Source organism: Mauremys mutica, chromosome 10, assembly GCF_020497125.1.
Source record: "Mauremys mutica isolate MM-2020 ecotype Southern chromosome 10, ASM2049712v1, whole genome shotgun sequence".
In the NCBI taxonomy this organism is placed as follows: domain Eukaryota; kingdom Metazoa; phylum Chordata; order Testudines; family Geoemydidae; genus Mauremys; species Mauremys mutica.
In genome coordinates, this window is record NC_059081.1 from 34,742,119 (window position 1) to 34,767,844 (window position 25,726).

Below are 25,726 nucleotides of genomic sequence, written 5' to 3' on the forward strand. Positions count from 1 at the left end.
AATATCAATTTGAAGCTGTATTCTAGAAAGTTTGCAGATATTCATGAGATCAAAGAGATGTAAGGGATAAAGATAAGACACAAACCATGTCTGGAAATAAGTCATGGGAAATAAAAGCATGTGATGCAACTTGAGAAACATAAAAAGAAAGAGATCTTGTTTCTTTCTGATCTGCTTCTCTAAGTGAATGAATAAAACAGAAATAAATGGGCTTTTTCATAGGAAATGTGTAATTATAATCACATGGCATTTTAAAGTCAAATTTGTCAGTCCTTGTTTCTTAACTTGTCACTAACCACCTAATTTTCAACAGTAAATTAATTAAGCTGCACAGATAGGGTAACAGTGAAATGGTAATAACTGTATTGTAACTCCTTTGATTGTAAAGGGATCTGCCAAGATTGGTGGACCCCTATTATTGTGCTTGGGCAACATGGAGTTAAGACTCTTTCTTTCTCAATTAGACGTCCCTGCAAAGGGTCTTGGGACTGCAGGGGAATGCAACCTCCTGATGCTACTAGCTTCAAGCAATCTGCCTGCAATGCTTAATTGAGTAGCTTAATAAGCAACAACCACCTGATCCCCAGTAGAGAAGTACATAGAGCAATAGGGAAGATGCTTACAAGAACTTAAGGTTTGAGAACAATGTTTACTTAAGGTTTTGAAAGCTTTTTTAGGGCCTTGTTCATAGGAGCTTTTATTCTTTTGTGAGTAGTTGGTGGATGAATTCTAAACAATTGAACTAAAATCATCTGTGCAGCTTTACCTCTCCTTTGAGCTATATTACAGAGTCCATTATGACTCAGAGACTGTTAGCCACAGATCCTCAAATCTATTGATTTCAGTAGAAATTAGGAGCCTAAATAGCTTTGTGGATCTGGTCCAGTGAATCTTTCAGATATTCCTCATGAGTTATTTAGTCTTTACTGCTTGTAATAAACTCTCCAAAGTTTTCACTGTGGATCCCTCTTTATCACTTGTATATAACATCCTCAGAAATTCTATTTAACTTACAACTTCAGTTACTTTGCTGTGTTCAAAGGGCTGCTTGGGTATTTTTTTAATCATGAAAATAGCAGGAACAATATATTTTTTTTCATTTGAGTTATTAGGTCACTTCTTTAAAAACAGAAAACAGCTAAACTTTAGAAGTTGAGGCTTTACTGGTGAGTGTTTCTCAAGAGGGAGTTTGCCAGGTTTGAAACTTAAACTTCTCCTGCTGCTCCAACTTCAGTCATAGGATCCGACTCTGCCTCTGGCGATATCAAAGGCAAAACTCCGGGGAGTTCAGAGGAAACAGGCTGATGCTCCAAGTTTCAGATCCTGCAAGCTATTTAGGTTGCAGTGTATATATCTTCACTTTTGTGCAGGTAAAATGTTCCATTTCTGTCAGGTTGTAGTTACTTCCTGCAGCATATGTGTGCTATTGTGGAGATAATAGTGTAACATCTCGGGGTTTTGTACTTATATATGCCCCAGTCCCACAAGCGGATCCACTTAAGAATCCTTTGCACCTGAACAGAGCATCATTGACTTTAATGGGGATCCAAAATGTGTTTGTGTGTTAAAACAAGTAGAGTTGAGCAGCAATTTCATGGTGTATTGTTTTATTTTAATTTTTTTCTTTTCTGTATTAATTTTTTTGCTTTTTTAAATTAAATGCAAAAGACTATCTTGCTGCAAAATTAAGGTTACAAATTTGCACCTCCTAACTTTTATGTTTAAAATATAAAGTTGTCATAGTTTGTTTTCTCATCTAAACTGTGTAATATAGTAATTCCATTACCAGTCAGTAGAGATGGCTGAAATATTTCTAACGAATACTTTTCATTAACTATTGCCTGTTTCCAAGTATGCAAAATACCTTTAAATTAAAATTGATATAAACTAATTAGTAAAAATTCAAAGATGTATGATAACATTTCCTAGAGAAAATTGGGTTTTTTGTTTGTTTTTTTGGATTTTTTTGCTCTGACTGAGGATAAACCCAATCTTTTTGTGACAAATCCTGCTCCCCTTTGAACTGGATTGGTTAGTTATTTGTCATAAGTCACATGGTATTGGTTCTGAATCTATGATTGGCAGAGCTTACCCCACATGCTCAGGACAGGTAACTTAACAAAAGCCATTTTAATCCATTTACTTAGAAATAGTAGCTGTATATTTGTTTTGAACCAGTAAGCAACAAAACAACTGTCAGTAGCAGGAAATGCCTGTGTGCTGCTCCTTGTTATAAAATATGTGGGATAACTGCCCTCTCCCCAAAACAATACTTTATTTTAGGGGCATCAAATGTCCTGGTTTCCTGGGACTTACCCAGTTTAGAGGAGCTGTTTTGATTGGTTTTAATTAAGCTGTCCCAGTTTAATAGAAACCCTTAGAGATCTATTTGGCTCTTTCCACTGGACCAGCTCCTGAGAGAGGGGGCAAGGAGGGGAGCAGCTCCAGACCCAACAATCCTCCTTCCAGAATGAGAGCTTGAGCTGCTGCTGTTCTCACAAAAGTTGAGGGTGTGTCAAAGTGATCATTGGGCTGCTGTATTTTAAGAAGGGGACCAGAGGGCTGGAGCTGATGCAGTTTGACAGGAGGGAATGGAGAACTATTGAGCACAGCAGTAGCTGGGGGCAGAAAGGAATGGGAGGCTGAGGGGCCCCCATTCCTGACAGCGAGCACTAGGAGGGGTAAAGTCCCCACAAACAGGTAGGCATCTGATTTTAAAGGGAGGCCTACAGCCATGGATTCAGGAAGCTTACAGTTTGTGTGTTTATTTTTGAGCAATGAGGGATGACACAAAGTCAAGTCAGCAGGCTTGCATAAGGAAGAGGGAGTTGTTTGGTTGGATGGGATCCTCATGAGCTTCAGATAAGTTTCCAGGCTCTGAACTTTCAGTCATGACATCTGTGTGCTTGGCGAGCGGAGGATAATTTATAGCAGGGGTAGGCAACCTATGGCACGCGTGCCGACGGCGGCACACAAGCTGATTTTCAGTGGCACTCACATTGCCTGGGTCCTGGGCACTGGCCCCAGGGGCTCTGCATTTTAATTTAATTTTAAATGAAGCTTCTTAAACATTTTAAAAACCTTATTTACTTTACATACAACAATAGTTTAGTTATATATTATAGACTTACAGAAAGAGATCTTCTAAAAACGTTAAAATGTATTACCGGCACACGAAACCTTAAATGAGAGTGATAAATGAAGACTCGGCACACCACTTCTGAAAGATTGCCGACCCCTGATTTACAGCATGGTTTTACATATGGTTCAGCACTGGCGTTTGTAGTCTGGGTGTATTGATGCTGGGGTTTGCTTGCTGAAGTGTGCACAAATCAGTAACTTTTTAGATCAGTCCAGCCTGCAGCCCGGGGTCACTTTGTGGCTCTCAAGGTTCTGAATTGTGGCCCTCGAGGATGAATGTAGTAAGAAGAAAATTCTCTGTTTGATTATGACTTGAAAATGTGCTCCCTGAGCCACACCCTGCCACTTTTAAACTTAAGTATTTGAACCCATCTTGTCACTACAGAGAGGAGATATAAACCACCCCCTCCTGAAATGCTTACGCCAGGAGCAGCTTTTTTCTTCCCCCGTGCTATAAGTGCTCAGGTCTACTGCTGGAGTGGCCATCTGCAGCATTTCAGAGGATAAAGAAGAGAGTAGATCTGGCTGCATTATAGCCTGCTTGGCTACAGGAGCCCTTGGGACAGCAAAACTCAGCTGGCTCTGCCTGATTTTAGGGGTGCACCTACCACAGGATGGGCCCCTGTCCCGCCCAGCCAGCCACTCCTGGCAGCCCAGAAGAGGGAAAAGATGAAGCTGAGAACCAAAAGCTGGTTATGACTCCTTGATTATGGACTCAGCTCAGGTTAGAGCCGCTGTAGGCCAGCTGGCATTATTCTTCCCTCAGTTTAATACTCATTGCATTATATTGAAAATCAGATCATAACCCCTTTGACCATAGACCGTGTTTTCTTCGTGTTTGTAGAAGGGCCCTAATCCTAATTCAAGAGAATTTAAAGTCTCAAAAATTCAAAGTTCTAATCCAAATTTCTATTATACTGAACTATTTAATTTTATTTTATTTTTGTGCATTTAATATGTTTCTTTTTCAAGTTGTCCTGCTTCATACCATTATATAGTGCCTGAGCATATAATTTTGTTGCTAGAAAAAAAGTCACAGCATCTTGTAATTCCCCTTCACTAAATTTGAAGTCCTGATTTCTAAATAATTTTAAAAATTGGAGACTCAGAGGGGAAATAGCAAGGTATGAATTACTGATATTTGCATGTCAGCAGTCTACCGGAAGGAAGAGCAGCTGTTACTTCTGTCACTCAGTATATTAGTATCTGACTGCCAGTCAGAAATGGAGTCTACACTGTGAAAGATATGGGCAGAGAGACATTTATTTGGCTTGCATATGTGTTTTTTTGTTTTGTTTTTGTTTTTTAATTCAGGCTACTCTGGCTAGGTGTGTTAAATTAATATTCCTAGCTACATACTATGCTGTTTGAATTATGGTAGATTCAGTGACTACATAATTGGTGTTAGCTTGGTTGCTAACTAACCTAAATGCCACAATTAACTTCTTCAGGTGCAGTTTCTGGAGAGTGGTGGAACCTGCTAGCATTTTCTAAGTGACAGTGTTCTGTGGAATGTGGATATACCATGTACCTGGAGCAGCACTGGAGACTCATTGTCCTGCACTTACACAATAGCATTTCTGTGCTGCCTTAACTTGATATGGATTCTGTGCTAAAATAATTGAAGCTGTCTTCATTGCCAGTTACTTGGGTCCTAAAGTGGGGTTACATAATTGGTGTTGCTTTAATTTTTTGATTTCTGTTATTAGATCTCACTGTTTTGATTCCTTCCTCCTATGTGCAATTCTTGCATGGCTTCAGAGTGAATACTGGCTGATTGCATGCTTCCCTTTCTCCGCCAGGAACATTTTTTTTTCCTTCTGATTTTTGAGGTGGACACCAAGATGAGTCTGCTTACATTCTTCCACTTGGTACTAAGGATCAAATATGCCTATCCAATGTCCCTTCATTTAGAAAAACATATCTGCTTTACTGTAAAAATACTCAGTATTGTTCTTTCTATTTTAAGAACATTTTTTTTAAAAATTAGCCAGTCTGAGCAGAAATATAATTCTAAAAGGCATGATTTTGCACTATTTAAAAATCAGGGGCCTAGGGGAGTATTTTCCTTAATTTTTTTATAGTGTCATTATTTAGCTTGCTGAGTATAAAAGCTCCAGTGTATGCCTCTAATTTTGACATGCCTGGCCTACTTTGAATGTGCGTCCCCTCCCGCACCATTTTACATATATATCTTCTCTGAATTATATGGCCAGTGTTTCTGATGTCTCTGTGCAGAAATGTGTAACTTATGCTAACATAAAATATTTCTGAACTATTTCAACAATGTCTTGTTCAGCAAGTGCCAAGCAGCCACTGTTTTTTGCCTGGGTTCTATATTACCTTAATCCAGGCACACTTGTGCTGCAAACTGCAGTTGGAGAGACTAACAATAGCTCTGCCTAGATGGTTACATAGCACAGCCAGTAACTCACTGACTAGGAGTTCATGTTGTCTTTATTCAGTTTTATATATCGAGCACTAGAGGGCAACATTTGACTTCTTTTAGTGATGAATTGCAACGCTTTAACAAAACATATTTAAGCTCCCAAGGTGGGTAGCTGAATACAGGCTAGGCCCAATACCCACTGAAGTCAGTGCACGATTCCCATTTACTCCACTAACTGCTGTGCATGCTACATTTGAAATGGAAAACTTAAAATAAATACTGAAAATAATATCTGAACAATATCTTTCTCACCCTGTCGCTAAGGGTTACATGTTTGTTCTGAGCTGTTGCTAACTCAGCTAATTTCATTGCACTCACTGAGAGTGGTGTGATGTCAACAACCCTTGTTGAAAAAACATGTCTTAACCTCCGTATTTGGGGCCTGTAGAGGGGACTGTGTGATTGTAAAGGCCTGTTGGGTCAAATCCATTTGTAGGATCAAGGCCTTGGCACAGGGTGTTTAGGGCATGGGAGGAACTGCTCAAATTGATTTTTAAACCTTATTTGTATGATCAGATTTTCAAACACGTATACAGACAATTGTGTGCTGTTTTGTGCATAAAAATACCACAATAACTCACATGCAGTGCATACTTATGCAGGCATTTGGCCACTTATGTGTGCAAAATAGCCACTTAGAGTTAGGGTTGCCAGGTGTCCAGCTTTCAACCGGAACGCCTGGTCAAAAGGGACCCTGGTGGCTCCAGTCAGCACCACCAACTGGGCCATTCAGAGTCCGGTCAGCAGCGCAGCGAGGCTAAGGCAGGCTCCCTGCCTGCCGTGGCGTCGAGTGGCTCCCAGAAGCAATGGCATGTCCACGCTCCGGCTCCTAGGCGCAGGGGAAGCCAGGGGGCACTGCATGCTGCCCCTGCCCCAAGCGCCAGTTCCACAGCTCCAATTGGCCAGGAGCTGCGGCCAATGGGAGCTATGAGGGCGGTGCCTGAGAATGGGACAGCGCGCAGAGCAGCGTGGCCGTTCCTCTGCATAGGAGCTGGAGTGGAGTCATGCCGCTGCTTCCTGGAGCTGCCTGAGGTAAGCACCACCTGGAGCTTGCACCTGCACCCCGAACCCCCTCTCCTAGCCCTGATCCCCCTCCTCCCCTCTGAACCCCTTGAGCCCTGCTTAGAGCACCTTCCTGCACCCCTCATCCCAAGCCCCACCCGCAGCCAGAGCCCTCACTCTTCTACACCCCAACGTCTCAGCCCCAGCTTGTAGCCCCGACCTGCACTCCGAACCCCTTAGCCCCAGCCCCACCCCAGAGCCTGTACCCCCAGCCAGAGCCCTGACCCCCTCCAGCACCCAACCCTCTGAGCCAGCCTGGTGGAAAATGAGTGACTGAGAAGGAGCAACAGAAGGAGGGGGAGAGGATGGAGTGAGCGGGGGTGGGGCCCTCGGAGAAAGGGCTGGGCCTCAGAGGAGGGGCAGAGGAGCGGGGGCAGAGCAAGAGTGTTGGTTTTGTGCAACCAGTTGGCAACTCTGCTTAGTGTACTCAGGATACTTCTAGTTAGAACATAGAAACACACGTTTGTGCCTGGAAAGTGTTTATGTACAGCATGGAAAATCTACCTCAGTATTTAATTTTGTGTATCTACACTGGTGATTATTTGGAGTAAGAATATTTACAGTAGCTTTCCAGATGAGTTTCCAAATAAATATTCCTTTAAATTATTTTTGTTTCATAATATTAATATATTTTGGAAAATAAAACTGTTAGGAAATATATTGGCCAGTTTATTTGACCTAACAATGTTTTAATAAAATCTTCCCAGACTAGTGGAGTAGCATACCAGTGGATTAATAATACTGTATACTTTGGATTTATTTAGCATTTAATATGATCTGAAAGCACTTTTTTCACACTGCGCATCACAGTAATCTATTTCACAGAAGAAATCCCCAAGAATTTGAATGACTTTCTTGGGATCACATGAATTAGGGGTGTCTTTGGGATTTAAGTGCTGTACATTTATTGCATCTTGTATCTGGATCTTGTACAGAGGGCAAAGCCAAGGAAAAAATGGCTTCTATTTATGCATTTCATTTTGGTATTCTAACCTTGAGTTTGCCTTGCTAAGAGAGTGGAGGCAAATAGAATTTGACTGGCCCCAGAAGACATTTAATGTAATACTCTGATGGGAATACCTATATTGCATGTTGTTCTCAAACACATGCATATTTTATACCACTGATTCACTATTTAATTCATAATAGTTGTCTATAAAAGGCAAATCTCATAATTGAGCCAGCCAAACTCTAGCTTGATAGCTTTAGCTGGAGATGGCTTCTAAATTATCCATCGATCTTCTACTTCCCCATCCTACAGTAAGAATAAAGAAAGCATTGACAAGTGTTAGCTTTGATTAAGTTAATCATTCTTCACTGACTGGTTACAAGGTGTACTCTATTAATTGTTATTGCATAATTGCACCATCAAAACTCTCTGTACACTTGCAGTATAATAAAAACTGCAGCATCGGAACCGTCCTTATGCTTACAGTATAATAAATCATCCAGACAAGCATTGGCCAGATTTTTAATATAAACACACCCATATGTCTTGGGTTTCAATAACTAAACCAAAAATAAGACCAATCTAATTGTTAAGGAGACATGAGTTACTACTGTGTTTTCTTCCCTATTGCACATATGACAAATTTACTGCATTTTTGAGTGAGCTGAATGCTAAGACAGCTATCAGGTAATGAATAGTTTGTGTTCAGCAGAGCAAAGTGTGCTCTTCTCTTCTGATCACAGGATGATTAAAAAAATTCAAAGTTGTCCAAAAACTCAACTCTAATCTGGCAACAAACAGTTGCTCTTTTAATTGGCTATTTTCTGGATGGAAAACACAAATGAAAATAGGTATTAATGCTGTAATTCTTCGAAACACAATGTCATCTTTGCAAAATTATATACATACAGGAAATGAGGGAAACTTTTTAGAATTTAATTTCCAAAGTATTGGAATTGGTTTAGGGATTACTGTGTCTAGATTTTATACAAGTCTAGACTCTAATACATAATGGCTTCATGCTATCCGCCACTTATGAAATTTTAATGTCAAATTCAAACTTCTCTGAAAGCTTGTTGGCCACTATAAGGCCCCAAAGGGTGGTTGATGAAGGAAAATAATTTGTGAGACAGCTTATTCACACCTTTTCCCTCCTTTGCCAGAAAATCAAATTTTAGCAGGTGAGCATTAGCACAGTAAAAAAAAAAAAGGAGGAAGCAGTAACATTGATCTAGGAACATAGTAATATCAAGTGCATCATGGAGTGGGTGGCAATGTCAGGAACTGAGGTTGGAAAAATTTATAGAACAGAGGGTGTGTGTGTGGGGGAAAAGGCTTGGCAAAATATGGGATGACACTAAGCTGGGGAGAGAGGTAGATACATTGGAGGGTAGGGATAGGGTCCAGAATGATCTAGACAAATTGGAGGATTTGGCCAAAATAAATCTGATGAGGTTCAACAACGACAAGTGCAGAGTCCTGCACTTAGGATGGAAGAATCCCATGCACTGCTACAGGCTGGAGACCGACTGGCTAAGTTCTGCAGAAAAGGACAAGAAGCTGGATATGAGTCAACAGTGTAACCTTGTTGCAAAGAAGGCCAACAGCATATTGGGCTGTATTAGTAGAAGCATTGTTTGCCAGTCAAGGGAAGTGATTATTCCCCTCTATTTGGCACTGGCGAAGCCACAGCTGTAGTATTGCGTCCAGTTTTGGGTCCCCCCACTACAGAAAGGATGTGGACAAATTGGAGAGAGTCCAGCGGAGGGCAACAAAAATGATTAGGGTGAATTTAAACTGGAACAGGTACAGAGAAGGGCTAGTAGGATGATCTGAGGAATAGAAAACCTGAAAGGAGACTCAAAGAGCTTGGCTTGTTTAGCCTAACCAAAAGAAGGCTGAGGGGAGATATGATTGCTCTTTATAAATATATCAGAGGGATATAAACTGGCCATCAGGAAGTTTAGACTTGAAATTAGACAAAGGTTTCAAACCATCAGAGGAGTGAAGTTCTGGAATAGCCTTCCAAGGGGAGCGGTGGAGGCAAAAGACATATCTGGCTTCAAGACTAAGGCTGATAAGTTTATGGAAGGGATGGTATAATGGGATAGCCTAATTTTGGCAATTAATTGATCTTTGACTATTAGCGGTAAATATGTCCAATGGCCTGTGATGGGACACTAGATAGGGTGGGATCTGAGCTACTACAGAGAAAAGCTACTTCTTTCCTGGATGTCTGGCTGGTGAGTCTTGCCCACATGCTCAGGGTTTAGCTGATCACCATATTTGGGGTCGGGAAGGAATTTTCCTCCAGGGCAGATTGGCAGAGGCCCTGGTTTTTTTTTGCCTTCCTCTGCAGCGTGGGACACGGGTCACTTGCTGGAGGATTCTCTTCACCTTGAAGTCTTTAAACCACAAGTTGAGGACTTCAGTAGCTCAGACATAGGTCAGGGGTTTGTTACAGGAGTGGGTGGGTGAGATTCTGTGGCCTGCGTTGTGCAGGAGGTCAGACTAGAAGATCGTAATGGTCCCTTCTGACCTTAAAGTCTATGAGGCTATGGGTGGGGAGGGGCGCCCACTTGCTCTGACCCAGGGCCCCAGGAAACCTTAATCCGCCTCTGGGTCCCTGTTTCTATTCTGGGTTCTGGTCCCGGGAACTGAAGCATCCAGTGGTTGCCACTCCACTCAGAACCCTTCCTTCAGTTTTACCTTGGGCTGTTTTCTATGTGCTCTGTCTCTTTATAGACTTCTACAGCCTCTCTTGTGCCTCCCCCCCTTTTTTTTTTTGGTCCACCTTTCTGTTCATTTCAGGTTTCTCTCCACACTGAACTCAGTCATACTTATAGAACCCTCCCACAGTCACCCGGTTCCCTCTTGGTCACCTGATCTCTGGACTCCAAATACTATGGCTGTGAAGAAACCCAGGTTTAGGTGAAGCTGGACTTTAAAGTGGTCAGCTTATGTTCTGATGCATGACTCTCACCTGAATCTTAGACCAGCCAACATTGCCTCCAGCTTTGACAATAAACTACAGTCAAAAAATGGTGCTCGAATTAGAGAATTAGAAGTTAGGCAGATCAGGATGGGCCTGTGATGAAGGTGCTGGGGTTATGGTTTCTGTTACTTGCTCTGGCACAAACTTCCTGTCTGACTTTGGACATGTCACTTAATGTCTCTGTGCCTCAGTTCCCCATCTGGAAAATGGGATAATGATGCTTCCGTACCGCAGAGGGCTGTTGTGAGGATAAATTCATTAATGTCTGTGAGGTGCTGAGATCTACTGTGATGAACACCATAGAAATTACTAAAAATAAACGACAAACAAACGTTATGTTTTGTTTGGATATGGAAAAAGCTTATCTTCAGTAAGATTATGTAATAAATTTCCTTGTCATTTTATAACAGAGAGTTTAATTTCCTTTCACTTTAGATCCAGTTGGGGAGAGACTTGTGTAGGAAGAAATCTGAGAGAGCTTAGAACTTGCTAATGTGGAGCCTAGATGTAGTTGCTAAAAAAGAAAGCTATGTAGGAAGACCCTGTAATTTTCAGTGCTATCTTTGGAGTTGGATTAATGCCCAGGATAGTGACAAATAGAACGTCATTGGGAAAGACTCAGGATCAGCTCCACTAGCAGTAACAAATAGCTCAGGAAACAGATAGCTGCATAAAATTAAAACTTTAAAATCCTTATCAATAAAAATGATCCATTTTAACCTACTCTGGGAACTTGTTTTGAAAGAGAAAATTAATTTATTAAAGAGGAATTTTTTTAAATAACACTGAAAATAGTAATTGGACTGGAAAGAGTTTTTCGAGTTAACAATTGACATTTATACTGGACTTTATTAACTAATGACATTAAAGTGCTTGATGTAATCATTTCCTAGATTTAAAAAATCTGTTATTTCTGCAGAGCCCAAAAGTGCTATTTACATTTATAGATAAATTGGAAGAGAGGTCCCTGCCCCAAAAAACTTGCATTCTAAGATTCCTTATTCACCTGAGTGGTCGCATTAATTTCTTTGAAAGTCAGTAATCAGAGGAAGTGGGCAGGGATGCAACACAAATCTTTCCTGTTTGTTGGTTCCCCCACCCCAATGTAAAGCCTTCTCGGGCGACCAGAAGTCATCTTGTCATGATAGCTTCCTTCCTTGTAGTTGAGGTAATCAGTTGTGTTTCTATGATCACATCCAGAGTGTCCATCACATGTTTTTGGGTCAGGAAGCAAGTTTTTCCTGTTGTGCCTGATCGGTTGGGGTTTCCACCTTCCTCATAGCATTGTTGCGGTGGAGTTAGGTTAAAAGAAGTAAGAATAGGGAGTCAAACATTCCTATATTATCTCTTAATATTATGTTTGTCAACTTGCAGCCAGAGTCCAATGCCAAAAAAGGCTAGAGGGACCAGCTCTCAGAGGTAAATGAAATCTGGTATTTTGCTGGTGGACCTTTTGCCTGTAAGGAGAAGGGGAGGCTGAAGAGGATCTACCTTGAGTTACTCATTATGGTGAGAGCCCTATAACCCTGCACTTGATCTAGTTAAGTGCCTGGTATGTGAGAGGGGGTAGGTATATAGCACCTCCCCCTCATTGTTAAATTGAAAGAGTTGTGCAGTACTGTGTCTACTGTGTATGAAGTGACATGTTTGAATAAAATATAGTAACTATAAACATTTTAAATGTAAGAGACAGCATTTATTTTTACAGATTTTCATATTATATAATCCAAATATTTTAGACAGATTGATTTCACTTCTCTTTACACACAAGAGAATATGCCATATACTGAAAGTTGTATTATTTAAAGTAAAAATGGAAAGTTTTTAAAAGCAACAATTTTACTAAAGGCTGTCTAACCTTCAGTGCCCTGGGCATTGACTCAGTATTAACTCAGAGAGAAAATTGGTTCCCTACTGAAGTCATGCTGTGAATAAAACTAATTACATTGCTAAATATAAAATTTTGAAATAGCTGTGCATTTAAAGAAATATTCTAAATATTAACCAGTATGACTCTAGAGTGAAACACCTTGTGTAAGTTGATTGTTGGCACAGATTCTTTAACAACAAAAATCTGTTTGCAGGCAAGAGCAGGAGCCATGTGATAATACAGTCAAGTAAAATACAGTTCTCTGTATTATATACTGTTGCTAAGGATATAAACCTATCAATAATATCTCATTTTAGGAGTGCAGAGAATGAATAATAGAACTATGACTAATTATTAATGATATAGAGAAAATAACATTGTTGGGTGACAGAAGGTATAATTGTTTTAATATCAGCAGCAATGCACGTTACCTTGCAAAAACATTAAAGCTTTTGAAGCAGGGTGGGTGGAAGTGCAGCTGGGTGGGTTGTAGACAAGGAGATTGAAGGCTAATGATTGATGTGGGGAGAAATGCAATCCTGGAAGTAAATTGTAACATTAAAAATTAGAGTTGCAGGGAGTTGGGTTTCTTCAGGTTCCCAGATTATGCCTGTAGAATGAATTCTACATTAGTGGCATCATTATTTTCACAGCAGCCAATCATGTTGTTCCTAAAGAGGATTGTAAGTAGAGATCCTATTATTAAATACATTCATGGAGTGCATGCTATTTGGTATTCCTGGTTATTTTTAGTTTGTCTGGCTGTTTGTGTTTCTCTTTCAGATTGTTTCAGTTATTTTCAGTTATTTCAGTTACTGGGTCAGTTGGGGACTCTTTGAGCCTTTGTTCCCTGGGTCATCTTTGATCAACCTCAATCAGCCTTGTGATCCCTCTGCCCCATGTGATTAACAAAGGGGTAGAACTGACCTAGGAGAGAAGGCCTTAAAAGCCAGAGGCTAAGTGATCAAGGGGAACTAGTGAACAGGGGACCGCAAACAGGGGAGTTTATAAGAGTTGCAATAAAATCACTATGGTTAGAAAGGGCCGCTTCGCCAGTGCTGCTCCTGTCTTCTCCACCTGCGCCTGTATCCAGACAGACAGCCTAACCATGGATTCCTCTACTCAGATCCTGGTGTGGATTTGCAGAGACTGTGGTCTGCATTTCCCAGTCTCTGAAAGCCAGGCTGTGGGGATCATCCAGTGCGAAAGGTGGCTGCTGGTGGAATCTCTCGGGAAGCAGGTAGGAGAGCTACAGAAGGAGGTGGCTAGGCTGAGGAGCATCCGTGTCCATGAGAAATTTTTCAAGAGTATTCATATGGAGACATCCAAGGCTGAGGAAGCTATCTAGCTACAGAGGATTGATGTCACACCAATGGGGGAGGAGGATATGGCTCTGTCACAGGGAGGACACTCGCAGCTGGTTACTTCTGGCAGCAGACAGTGCTCCACCCCTACTCCCAACCCACCCACCACAGTGATGGAAAACTGATATGTTGGCCCAGCAATGAGTGATGAATCACCCCCAAAAGGAGGAGCAGAAGGCGCCATGTACCCCCAAGGCTGGGAGGATTGCAGCCCCACTCCCAGGAGGAAATGTAAGATAGGGGTGGTTCGTGACTCTCTCCTGAGGGGGATGGAGGCACCCATCTATCTCCCTGACATGGCATCCTGGGAGGTATAGTGCTTATCCAAGACCTTACAAAGAGATTATCGAGGATCATACAGCCCTCTGACTACTATCCCATGCTATTCCTCCATGTGGGTACTAATGATACCGCGAGGTATGACCCTCAGAAAATCAGAAGTGACTACAGGGTTCTGGGAGTAAGGGTGAAGGAGTTGGGAACACAGGTGGTATTTTCTTCCATCCTTCTGGTCAAGGGTAGGGGCCTAGGCAGAGACAGATGCATCCTGGAGGTAAATGCCTGGCTGCAAAGATGGTGTTGCCAGGAGGGCTTCAGCTTTCTTGACCACAGGATGCTGTTCCAGGAAGAAGGACTGCTAAGCAGAGATGGTGCCCACCTATCAAGGAAGGCGAAGAGCATATTTCGATGCAGACTGGCTAACCTAGTGAGGAGGGCTTTAAACTAGGTTCAAAGGGGGCAGGTGACCAAAGCCCACAGGTTAATCAGGAACATGGAAACCTGGGAGAAGGTTCAGAATCTGGGGGAGCATGGGCTGTTATAGCAGGGGAAAAGGAGAGACAAAACAGAACAGAGTCCGTATACTAATGCGAGAAGTATGGGGAATAAGCAGGAAGAACTCAAAATGCTAGTAAGTAAACACAACTATGACATAACTGGCATCACAGAGACCTGGTGGGATAATATGCATGACTGGAATATTGGTATAGAATTGTACAGCTTGCTCAGGAAGGACACACAGGGAAAAAAGGGAGAAGGTGTTGCCTTGTATATTAAAAATGTATACACTTGGGCTGAGGTTGAGATGGAAATAGGAGACAGACTTGTTGAAAGTCTCTTGGTATGAATAAAGGGGGTAGAAAACACGTGTGATGTCATGGTAGGGGTTTACTACAGACCATCTAACCAGGAGGAAGAGGTGGATGAGGCTTTTTTTTAAACAACTAACAAAATCATCCAAAGCACAGGGCTTGGTGGTGATGGGGGACTTCAACTACTCAGACATCTGTTAGGAAAATAGCACAGCAGGGCACAGATTATCCAACAATTTCTTGGAATGTATTGGAGAGAATTTTTTATTTCAGAAGGTGGAAAAAGCTACTGGGGGGAGGCTGTTCTAGATTTGATTTTGACTAATAGGGAGGAACTGGTTGAGAATTTGAAATTGGAAGGCAGCTTGGGTGAAAATGTTCATGAAATGGTAGAGTTCATGATTCTAAGGAATGGTAGGAGGGAGAACAGCAAAATAAAGACAATGGATTTCAAGAAGGCAGACTTTAGCAAACTCAGGGAGCTGGCAGGTAAGATCCCATGGGAAGCAAGGCTAAGCGGAAAAACTGAAGACAGTTGGCAGTTTTTCAAAGAGACATTATTAAGGGCACAAGAGCAAACTATCCCATTGCGTAGGAAAGATAGCAAGTATGAGAAGAGACCATACTGGTTTAACCAGGAGATCTTCAATGAGCTGAAAATCAAAAAAGAGTCCTACAAAAAGTGGAAACTAGGTCAAATTACGAAGGATGAATATAAACAAATAACACAAGTATGTAGGGACTAAATTAGAAAGGCCAAGGCACAAAATGAGATCAAACTAGCTAGAGACATAAAAGGTAACAAGATAACATTGTACAAATACATTAGAAGCAAGAGGAAGACCAAGGACAGGGTAGGCCCATTACTCAATGGGGTGGGGTGAGGGGATAACAACAGAAAATGTGGAAATGGCTGAGGTTCTTAATGATTTCTTTGTTTTGGTTTTCACCAAGAAGGTCGGTGGTGATTGGATGTCTAACGTAGTGAATACCAGTGAAAATGAGGTAGGATCAGAAAAGGCTAAAACAGGGAAAGAAAAAGTTAAAAATTACTTAGACAAATTAGATGTCTTCAAGTCACCAGGACCTGATGAAGTGCATCCTAAAATACTCAAGGAGATACCTGAGCCATTATCGATTATCTTTGAAAAGTCATGGAAGACTGGAGAGATTCCAGAAGATTGGAAAAGATCAAATATAGTGCCCATCTATAAAAAGGCAAATAAGGACAACCCCGGGGAATTACAGATCAGTCAACTTAACTTCTGTACCTGGAAAGATAGGGAGCAAATAATTAAGCAATCAATTTGCAAACATTTAGAAGATAATAAGGTGATAAGGGACAGTCAGCGTGTATTTGTCAAAAACAAGAAGTATCAGACCAACCTGATAGCTTTCTTTGACAGGGTAACAAGCCTTGTGGTTAGGGGAGAAGCAGTAGATGTGGTATATCTTAACTTTAGTAAAGCTTTTGATACTGTTTTGCACAACCTTCTTATAAACAAACTAGGGAAATGCAACCTAGATGGAGCTACTATATAAAATCATTCCCAAAGAGTAATCATCAGTGGTTCACGGTCATGCTGGAAGGACATAGCAAGTGGAGTCCCGCAGGGATCAGTTCTGGGTCCAGTTCTTTTCAACGTTTTCATCAGTGATTTAGATAATGGCATAGAGAGTACACTTATAAAGCTTTGCAGACGATACCAAGCTGGGAGGGGTTGCAAGTGCTTTGGAGGATAGAATTAAAATTCAAAATGATCTGGACAAACTGGAGAAATGTTCTGAAGTAAATAGGATGAAATTCAATAAGGACAAATACAAAGTACTCCACTTAGGAAGGAGCAATCAGTTGCACACACATAAAATGGGAAATGGCTGCCTAGAAAGGAGTACTGCTGAAAGGGATCTGGGGGTTATAGTGGACCACAAGCTAAATAAGAGTCAACAGTGTAACACTGTTGCAAAAAAAATGAACATCATTCTGGGATGTATTAGCAGGAGTGCTGTAAGCAAGACACGAGTGGTAATTCTTCCGTTCTACTCTGCACTGATTAGTCCTCAACTGGAATATTGTGTCCTGTTCTCAGAGCCACATTTCAGGAAGGATGTGGAAAATTGCAGAGAATCCAGAGAAGAGTGATAAAAATGATTGAAGGTCTAGAAAACATGACCTATGAGGGAAGATTGAAAAAAATTGTTTATTCCAGTTTATTCTGGAAAAGAAAAGATGGAGAGGGGACATGATAACAGTTTTCAAGTATGTAAAATGTTGTTACAAGGAGGAGGGAGAAAAATTGTTTTTCTTAACCTCTGAGGATAGGACAAGAAGCAATGGGCTTAATTTGCAGCAAGAGAGGTTTAGGTTGGATATTAGGAAAAACTTCCTAACTGTCAGGATGGTTAAGCACTGGAATAAATTGCCTAAGGAGGTTGTGGAATCACCATCATTGGAGATTTTTTAAGAGCAGGTTAGACAAACACCTGTCAAGGATGGTCTAGATAATACTCCTGCCAGGAGTGCAGGGAACTGGATTAGATGACCTCTCGAGGTCCCTTCCAGTCCTATGATTCTATGATTTTTCAATTATCCTAGGAATTTCAGTCTACTTGTTCTCATTGGATATTTTTTGCTAGCTTGTGCAAGATGTGTTGATTTCAGTACTAATACACAGAACTGAAAGGCAGCTGAATGATCTACAATTAAGTGGATCTTTCAAATCTTCATTTCCAGAGAGAGTAGTAGCAAGATCACATTATTATTTAAATATTTACTTTTGACTTAAAGCCACTGGACATGAAATTGTTGTGAAATAGCTGCATATCTTTGTCCCTGTGCCTTTTGCAGTCAAGAAATGGAACTGCATTTCAAACTTTAAAAAAAATTGTTACTCATTTTAACAAACTATGTTTCTCCCTATTGAAAATATTAAAGTAGTCCTGACCATTGTTTATGATGATTATTCCACAATCAGCTAGATTGAAACCTTAAATAGATAGTCTGGGTGTTTTCTGTCCTGTCCATTTATTTTCTAAATATATACTAATAATTCTATTGCTCCTATAAAATCTCTGTTTTGAAAACAAGAACTACACTATTGTTTAAATCTATGTTCCTTGTTGAATCATTCAGCAGCACCCAATCAAGGGTAATGTGTTTTCTTCATGTGCAAGCGATTGCCATGTCTTTCCTTTCCATTGTCTATATCTGGGTTTTAAGCCAACATTCTGTTAAAAATCAAAAGCAGGTTGAAAACCACCCCCAGTAATGCTCAGGCACACAACACTTTACTTTGCAGTGTCCTAACTGATTCTTTTAAAGGCTTATATATAATTTTATTAAAATGAGATTACAATTCTCTATGCCTTTGCAAGCTGTAAAATGTTTACAGTGCCTATAGCTTTAATAGGAATTTTGGACACATGTTCTGTAGGAGGGGTGGGCAAACTACGGCCCAGGGGCCACATCCGGCCCTCCAGACATTTTAATCCAGCCCTCAAGCTCCCTCTGGGGAGCGGGATCCTGAGCTTGCCCTGCTCCAGCACTCCAGCATGTTCGTCATCTGGCTCCTATGCATAGGGGCTGCCAGGGGGCTCCTCATGCTGCCTCTGCCCCACACGCCACCCCCACAGCTCCGATTGGCCAGGAACCGTGACCAATGAGAGCTGCAGGGGTGGCAAATGCAGACAGGGCAGCGCGCAGAGTAGCCTGGCTGCACCACCACGTGGGAGCTGGATGGGGGACATGCCGCTGCTTCTGGGAGCTGCTTGAGGTAAGTACCGCCTGGCACTGCACCCCTGACACCCTCCTGCACCCCAGCCCCTGCCCCAGCCCTGATGCTCCTCCTGCCCTCAAACCCCTGATGCCCCATCAGCCCAGAGCACCCTCCTGCATGCCCAAACCTCATCCCCAGCTCCACCCCAGAGCCCACAACCCCAGCTGGAGCCCTCACCCCTTCCCACATCCCAACCCCCAATTTCATGAGCATTCATGGCCCACCATACAATTTCCATACCTAGATGTGGCCCTCGGGACAAAAAGTTTGCCCACCCCTGTTCTATAGGAATAGTCTTAAGGCATTTCAGTGTCTCAGCAGTGTACTTTATTACTATTTAATAGTTTAAATGAATGTTTAGCCTAAATATTTAATGCAGTATTGGGCATATATGAAGCAAATCCTTAGCACAGTTTCTTTAAAAACACTTTTCTTATTGATTCTGTGTTGAATGGATAATGTTTCTGAGAATTATGTTGATTTTAAAATGCCAAAATCCTTTGTGCATGCAACACTCTGAAGTCTGTTGGTCATTTGATGAAGAACCATGATGCACATCATATATGCATGTAGGCAAATTCTCTGAGCACTGAGTGGGCACAACAGGACACTTAACTGGGTGTATATTCAAAATGTAGGCCACAACTTTATTGTAAACATTTAAAAACTAGGCAGAGAAAATCATCCAACCATCAACTAGCACAGTGTGGTTCCAAATATCAGCCAATCTAGGCTCCACCAATATAGGGCCTAGCCTACCCTTAGCCTCGCCCCCATCTGTTTTCTCCACTGGACTTGACAAAGTGTCAGAAAATTCCAAGCCTCCTGGCCTTATAAAAGGGATGTCCCCAAACAAGGGATACCTCAACTGGTGTGTAACTGTGTGTGTGTGTGTGTGTGTGTGTGTGTGTGTGTGAGAGAGAGAGAGAGACGCTCACTCATCACACTAAAAGACATAGCCTCATTTTGTCATTAGCAGTGCAAGACCTGGCCCAACTTACCCAAACCCTATATTCGGATCAATAAACACTTCCTGCTATCAAACTTCTCCACTGGTTTCTTGACACCAAAGCTATGAAAAAGCATAATAACAAGCTAAACTCTTCCAGTGGCTAACAATTTTAAAACACTTGGTGTTAACTGCTATGTACCTAAGTAACTGAATGCATGATTGTGAATGGAAAGGGCTATAATCTCATGTTAATGATCTTGATCCTCCAGTCTGTACTCTGGTTGATTTCCCATGGGTTATAATGGGAGTTCTGCTTGAATAAGTACTGCAGGATTGAACTTGACAGCAGTTCAGCTCTATAGAGAAAATATTCTTATGATGCCAACATTACTATGTGAGATTAAGATATAAAAAGGAAAGTCCAGCTGAATCCCATTATACAATACTAAGACTGATAAAAATGTTTTTATGCCTTGATATAATGCCCTAACAATTTGAAAGATCTTTATTTTAAAACAGCTTCATTGCACTTCTAGATCAATGCATGTTTGTGGAGACCTAGTTATGTCAAAAGAGAAATGTTGATAAAAAATGTATAGTACAAGGATAGCAACCTATAAAAATCCCTTTAAAATAATAGATTAATGTCACAAATTGAGGATATGAGTTAAATCTGCCATAAGTATATTAACTAATATAAATCTAGATGCTCCTAGACTTTGCAGTGCTTAGACTTTCTATCAATTTTACAGCTACAGCTGGTTGAATAATAGAAAAACATATTCATAGTTTATTCTGTTGATTTTTTTTGAAATCTCCAAATTTTATACAGCCATCTAGAGAGCTTGTCAAATAATGAAAAAATATTTAAAATAATGTATTTGAAAAAAGCCAACATCTCACGTGTAAACTATTTGCAACAAATAATTTTAGCAATTACACTTAATACATTTTCCTGTTTTATTATTTAGTGTATTATCAATAAGGAGTAAATATGTGGCTAATATACATCTATTGGCTTAAATTCTCCCAAATAAAACTAGATAAATTGTGCTTTATCAGGCTGAAATATGAAATGAAACAGAGGTGAAATCCACCCTTCAATTCAGTGCTATTCAGGGGGGTGCATTGCAGCCCCTTCCCCTCTTACCAATATGGGTACATCTACATTTTGAGCTGGAGGTGTAATTTGCACATTGAGGTGACATACCCGCATTAGTTCTGATCTAGCTAGTATACTAAAAATAGAGTATAATTCTAGCAACATGAGTGGTGGGTGGGGCTAGTTGCTCCAAATACATGCCCATCAAAGAAGGTATGTATTCAGGGTGGCTAGCTTGTCCTACCACAGCTACACTCTAGTGTGCTAGCTCAATCGGAACTAGAGTGAGTATGTCTCCTTGAGGTGGAAAATACACCTCCAGCTTGAAGTGCAGACATAACTTATATCAAATTATCTGCATGAGATGCAAGGTCTATTGAGGCAAATTTATCCTGGTAAATGCAAATGCTCTGTTCTCTACCCTGGTTAGCTGCTCAATGCAGACCTATGTAGGAGATGCCCTTTATCATGCAGGAGTCCTTTTATCAAGCCAGTTGGCCGGACCCAACAAGATTTAAGTGATAGGAAGGGCTTGTGCTATCTGTCAGCATGAGCATGAATTTCACCCTCTATGAACAAGTTGTGTAGAAGCATGTGTAAAGAACTATCTGAGGTTTTTAATAATACGTTGGGAGATCTTGAATGGAGGACTACATCAGATGCAATGGCTAGGTGTCATTACATTCAAATTTCCTTGCTTTTGAGACTAGTTGTCACCGGGTGTGGGGGAGACTAGGCCCTGCACCCCCGGCTTCCTACAATTCACCATGACTCTCAGCCAGCCAGTAAAACAGAAGGTTTATTTAGACAACAGGAACACAGTCCAAAACAGGTCTTGCCGATACAGACAACAGGGCCCCCTTTAGTTAGGTCCATCTGGGGGCCCCAGGGAGGCCACAGCCCTGTTGGTCGGTCACAGCCCCTCTTTATTTCAGAGCCAGCTCCAAACTGAAACTCCCTTCAGCCAGGGCCACCCAGAGGATTCCAGGGGCCCGGGGTCTTCGGTGGCGGGGGCCCTTCCGTTCCGGGACCGCCACCGAAGTGCCCCGAAGACCCGCGGCGGGAGCCCCCCGCCGCCGAATTACCGCAGAAGCGGGACCCGCCGCTGAAGTGCAGCCCGGTCTTCGGCGGTAATTTGGCGGCGGGGGGGTCCCCGCCGCGGGTCTTCGGGGCACTTCGGCGTCGAGTCCCGGAACGGAAGGGCCCCCCGCCGCCGAATTACCGCCGAAGACCGGGCTGCACGTCGGTGGCGGGTCCCGCTTCGGCGGTAATTCGCCAGTGGGGGGTCCTTCCGCCCCGGAGCAGAAGGACCCCCCCGCTGGCGAAGACCGGGAGTGAAGAAGCTCCTGCGCCCTCTTGTCCCGCCCCCTCTGGGCAGCCCTGACCCTATCCCCCCCCCAGAACACCCACAATCCAAACCCCCCCATTCCCTGCCCCCTGACCGCTCCCCCAACCTCTGCCCCCTCCCTGTGCCCTGACTGTCCCCAGGACTCCCTGCCCCTTAGCCAACCCCCCCGGCCCCAGCCTCTTACCCCCAGCTCCCTCCTCACCCAGAGTCTCAGTGCCTCGCTGAACAGCCGCAGTGTGTCTCCAGTGGGGCCTGAGCTCCGTCCCGTTCAAAGCCGCGTGGTCAGGGGGCGGGGCTGCGAGCTCCACGCCGAGCGGAGGGAGCTGAGCTCAGCCCGGAGCTCCCAGCCCCGTCCCCTCACCACGCGGGTCGGAGCGGGGCGGGGCTCAGGGGCCCCGGCAGAGACTCACTGCGGAGCTCTCTGAGGACGCCGCTTGATGCGCTAGGGCTCCAGGAGAGGGGCGGAGGCGGAGGCGGGAGCCTCAGCTGTTCGCTTGAGGGCCCCTGCAGAGCCTGGGGCAAATTGCCCCCTTTTCCCCCCCCTCTGGGCAGCCCTGCCTTCAGCCTCTCACTCAGCCTCCCCCTGGCTCCTCCCCCAGTCTTTGTGTCCTTTGTCCAGTTTCCCAGGCAGAGGTGTTACCTGGCCTTCAACCCCCCTCTTGGGTTCTCATGTTACATGCTCAGGTATGCTCCCTTCCCCAATGCAGGCAGTCCCAGCAAAACTCCCCTGCAACCTTCTCAGGTTAATACTCCCCACTCAGCATTCAAATAACACATCAAGAACATTCCCACTTCGTCACACTAGTATATCTCATCAACACAGTATCTGATTGCTTTAAATAAACGTAAAAGTTTGCCAAGCGAGAAATTTTATACGCCAAACTGAGATGTAGTGAAAGGGATACCGTGGAAGACTAAGAATTTTAACTGAAACCTGAACATTTGCATTTATTATGTTTATTAAAATGTGTGTGTTCAGTTTGGTGGGCTTTTCTGCCTAGTGCTAAGTATGTATAATGTGTCAGTTTTCTGCAACAGTGGATAGAAATGTTCTGCACTTGTAATCTACTGCCAGTGGTGCAGCTACTGGCAATGGATAATGTTTTAAGTATTTGCATCAGTGAGCACATTTGAACTACCCTACCATCCATTCTTAGGAAACATTTTATCTATTTTGAAAGAGAATCTATTTTGACCATACATTTACTTGCAATTCTCTTTTATCAAATATCAAAAGGCATCTGCTGTCTGCCAAGTTTAGTTTTATTTTTTAATGTCAGCCTTCTTAAAGCAAAGCAAAAGGCATCACGAAACCTCTGAAAAAAAAAATATATTTTTTGCCCTTGTCAGATACCCAGACGAAGAATGCAAACTTCATGAAATTTAGGGAAAAAATGCTTTACAGTGGACAACATATTGTGTCAAATTTCAGCTTCACATTAGTTTAGCACCAAGTTTTATGTACCTGAAAATTATATTCTGTGATGACAATGGCAATTAAACCTCATCTAGTGTGATACGAAGGCAGTGGTATAATACCACATGATATATTTCAGAAGATTCTGTTGCATACGATTATTGCATCCTTGCAAGCTTTAATAACAGCAGGAGACTAAAAGTTGCTTTATAATAATAATAATGAAACCACAGAAGTTACAGAAGAAGATTACAACTATTATCAATATCAGTTATTTGCTTACTTTTTGTGTATATTTTTAGTGTTTAAACAAGGAGCTAGGTTGATAGCCTAATGTGGCAAGTTGTTTCAGGACTGCTCTGCCCCCTGCTGGAGGTGTTGACACCCTGACATACCTGCCCGAGGGAAAATATCACCCTGGAAAAGTGAAGTAGTGAGTTTACACCTCTGAATATTACCTAGAGAAGCCACTGAGGAGCTGATACAGGTGCAAACAACAACACTTGATCCTCTAGCAGCTAGAAAGAACAGGAGAAGTCAGCAGCCAATCAAGACCCACAAGGCGAGATAAAAGGCTTGCCCGCTTCTTTTAAGGGGGAGTTCTAGGTGAAGCTGAGACAGGAGAGTACCTCCCCAGTCCTACCTCAAACATCCAGGCCCATTTCAGGCCTAATGAACTGACAGCATCAGGCCTGAATTAAAGTGTCTGACAAACTGTTAATCGATTGTGGAGTTTAAAAGCCCAGGTGGCTTATTGCAGAAGATGCCTTGCTTCTGGTGAGCTATGACAAGTTATAAAGCTGGAAGCCCTCTTTTAATCCACAGGACAGCTGCCACATATGCAGGAACATGTCAAGCCTCCTTGCTCTGCTCTGGCAGTGTATCCCAGAGATGATTTTAAGGGGAGGAGAGTAGATCAGTCTGTGCTCATTCAACTGCCGCCTTTCTCCTGTGATTGCCAACAAGAGTGTCAGTTAATCAATTGTGGTGTCTTTTGTGAAAAGATGCCTATCCTCTAGGAACTCAACAGAGACCACCAGGCAAAAATAAAAGTGTGTTAGTTTTTTGCCTGTAAGGAGTTAAACAGGATTCAACCATCTCACTTAAAATTGAAAGGTTATATGTCCCTTTACCAATACTTTCCGTCATCCACTTTCTTCTCTTAATGACTTTAATAATGAAGGCTGTAGCAAGGTAATATAGAGACCCATGTACTGTAATTGGAAATGTGGCCACTCCTGGAAACACCTGGGGGTAAGAACAGAATTCAAATCAGCCAAACCTAGATATTGTTGAGAGGTAGAATAACCAAGCTGATATAGGATCCAATGATATAGTCTGTTTTCTGCCCAGCCCCACTGCTATCTCTGGATGAAGTAATCAGGCTTCAGGTTGGACGAAGGCCTCTAAACCTAGCAGAAGGCTATGGAGGACACAAGGCTCTTAGCAATTAAGTTATAGATTTACTTTTGACTTGCTGTGAATTATTTCACTGTTAGCTGTGACTTTTGCTAGATAACAGTACTTTTTGTGTCTTTCCCCCCAGATGCTGGAATCCTGGGAGTGAAGTTCTTCCAGGTCCGGTTAAGGTGTACCTCTCCCCATCAAAACTGGCACATAAATGGCAGCTGTGCCTAGAAGAGGGATAATTTAAAGGTAGTGATGTGGGGCATGGTGCAGCTCATCATGGTAAGTTAATTTTATTTTTCTCTGATAACTCTTATCTCTTCTGTGACTTTCTTCAGTAACTGTGTGAAAATTTGTATTTAATGAATATTATTTCAGATTGGAGGAGTGGAGGAATTCCTGAGGGAATGGTAGACTGGAGAGAGGAGTGCACTTTTGAGTGTGGTATTGTAAATTCTTAAGTAGTTTGGTAATTTATAAAGTAATTTTTGGCTTGTATTAGGATTCAGGATGGATACAATTTTTCACTGTTTTTCTCAGACAGTTCTGTGTGCGAGTTAGTGCTGTCCTACTTTTATGTTGTTTTATTTTTTGTGCATGAGTATATCAGGGGAGGGAAAGGGGTTGTTCCTTAAAAGCAGTAAGAAGGTGCAGGTAGCAGGGACATACTATGGATACTGACATATATGGGCAACATTTTAAATAGCTGTTACTCATATGTATGCAAATATGACTGGAAAAATATAGGCTTGTAAAAGTGCTAGATTAGTTTCTGAGTTGAGTAGTAATCACCTCTTTAGATA

The 25,726-nt window shown here is 42.2% G+C and overlaps 1 long non-coding RNA gene across 1 annotated transcript; it reads left to right on the forward strand.

Moving 5' to 3' along the window:
• Positions 1-582: 582 nt before the first annotated feature.
• On the forward strand, positions 583-25,199 carry LOC123378162. The gene is made up of 3 exons (XR_006582492.1): positions 583-634; positions 11,971-12,105; positions 25,063-25,199. It is a non-coding gene; the product is annotated as an uncharacterized LOC123378162 (long non-coding RNA).
• Positions 25,200-25,726: the final 527 nt, after the last annotated feature.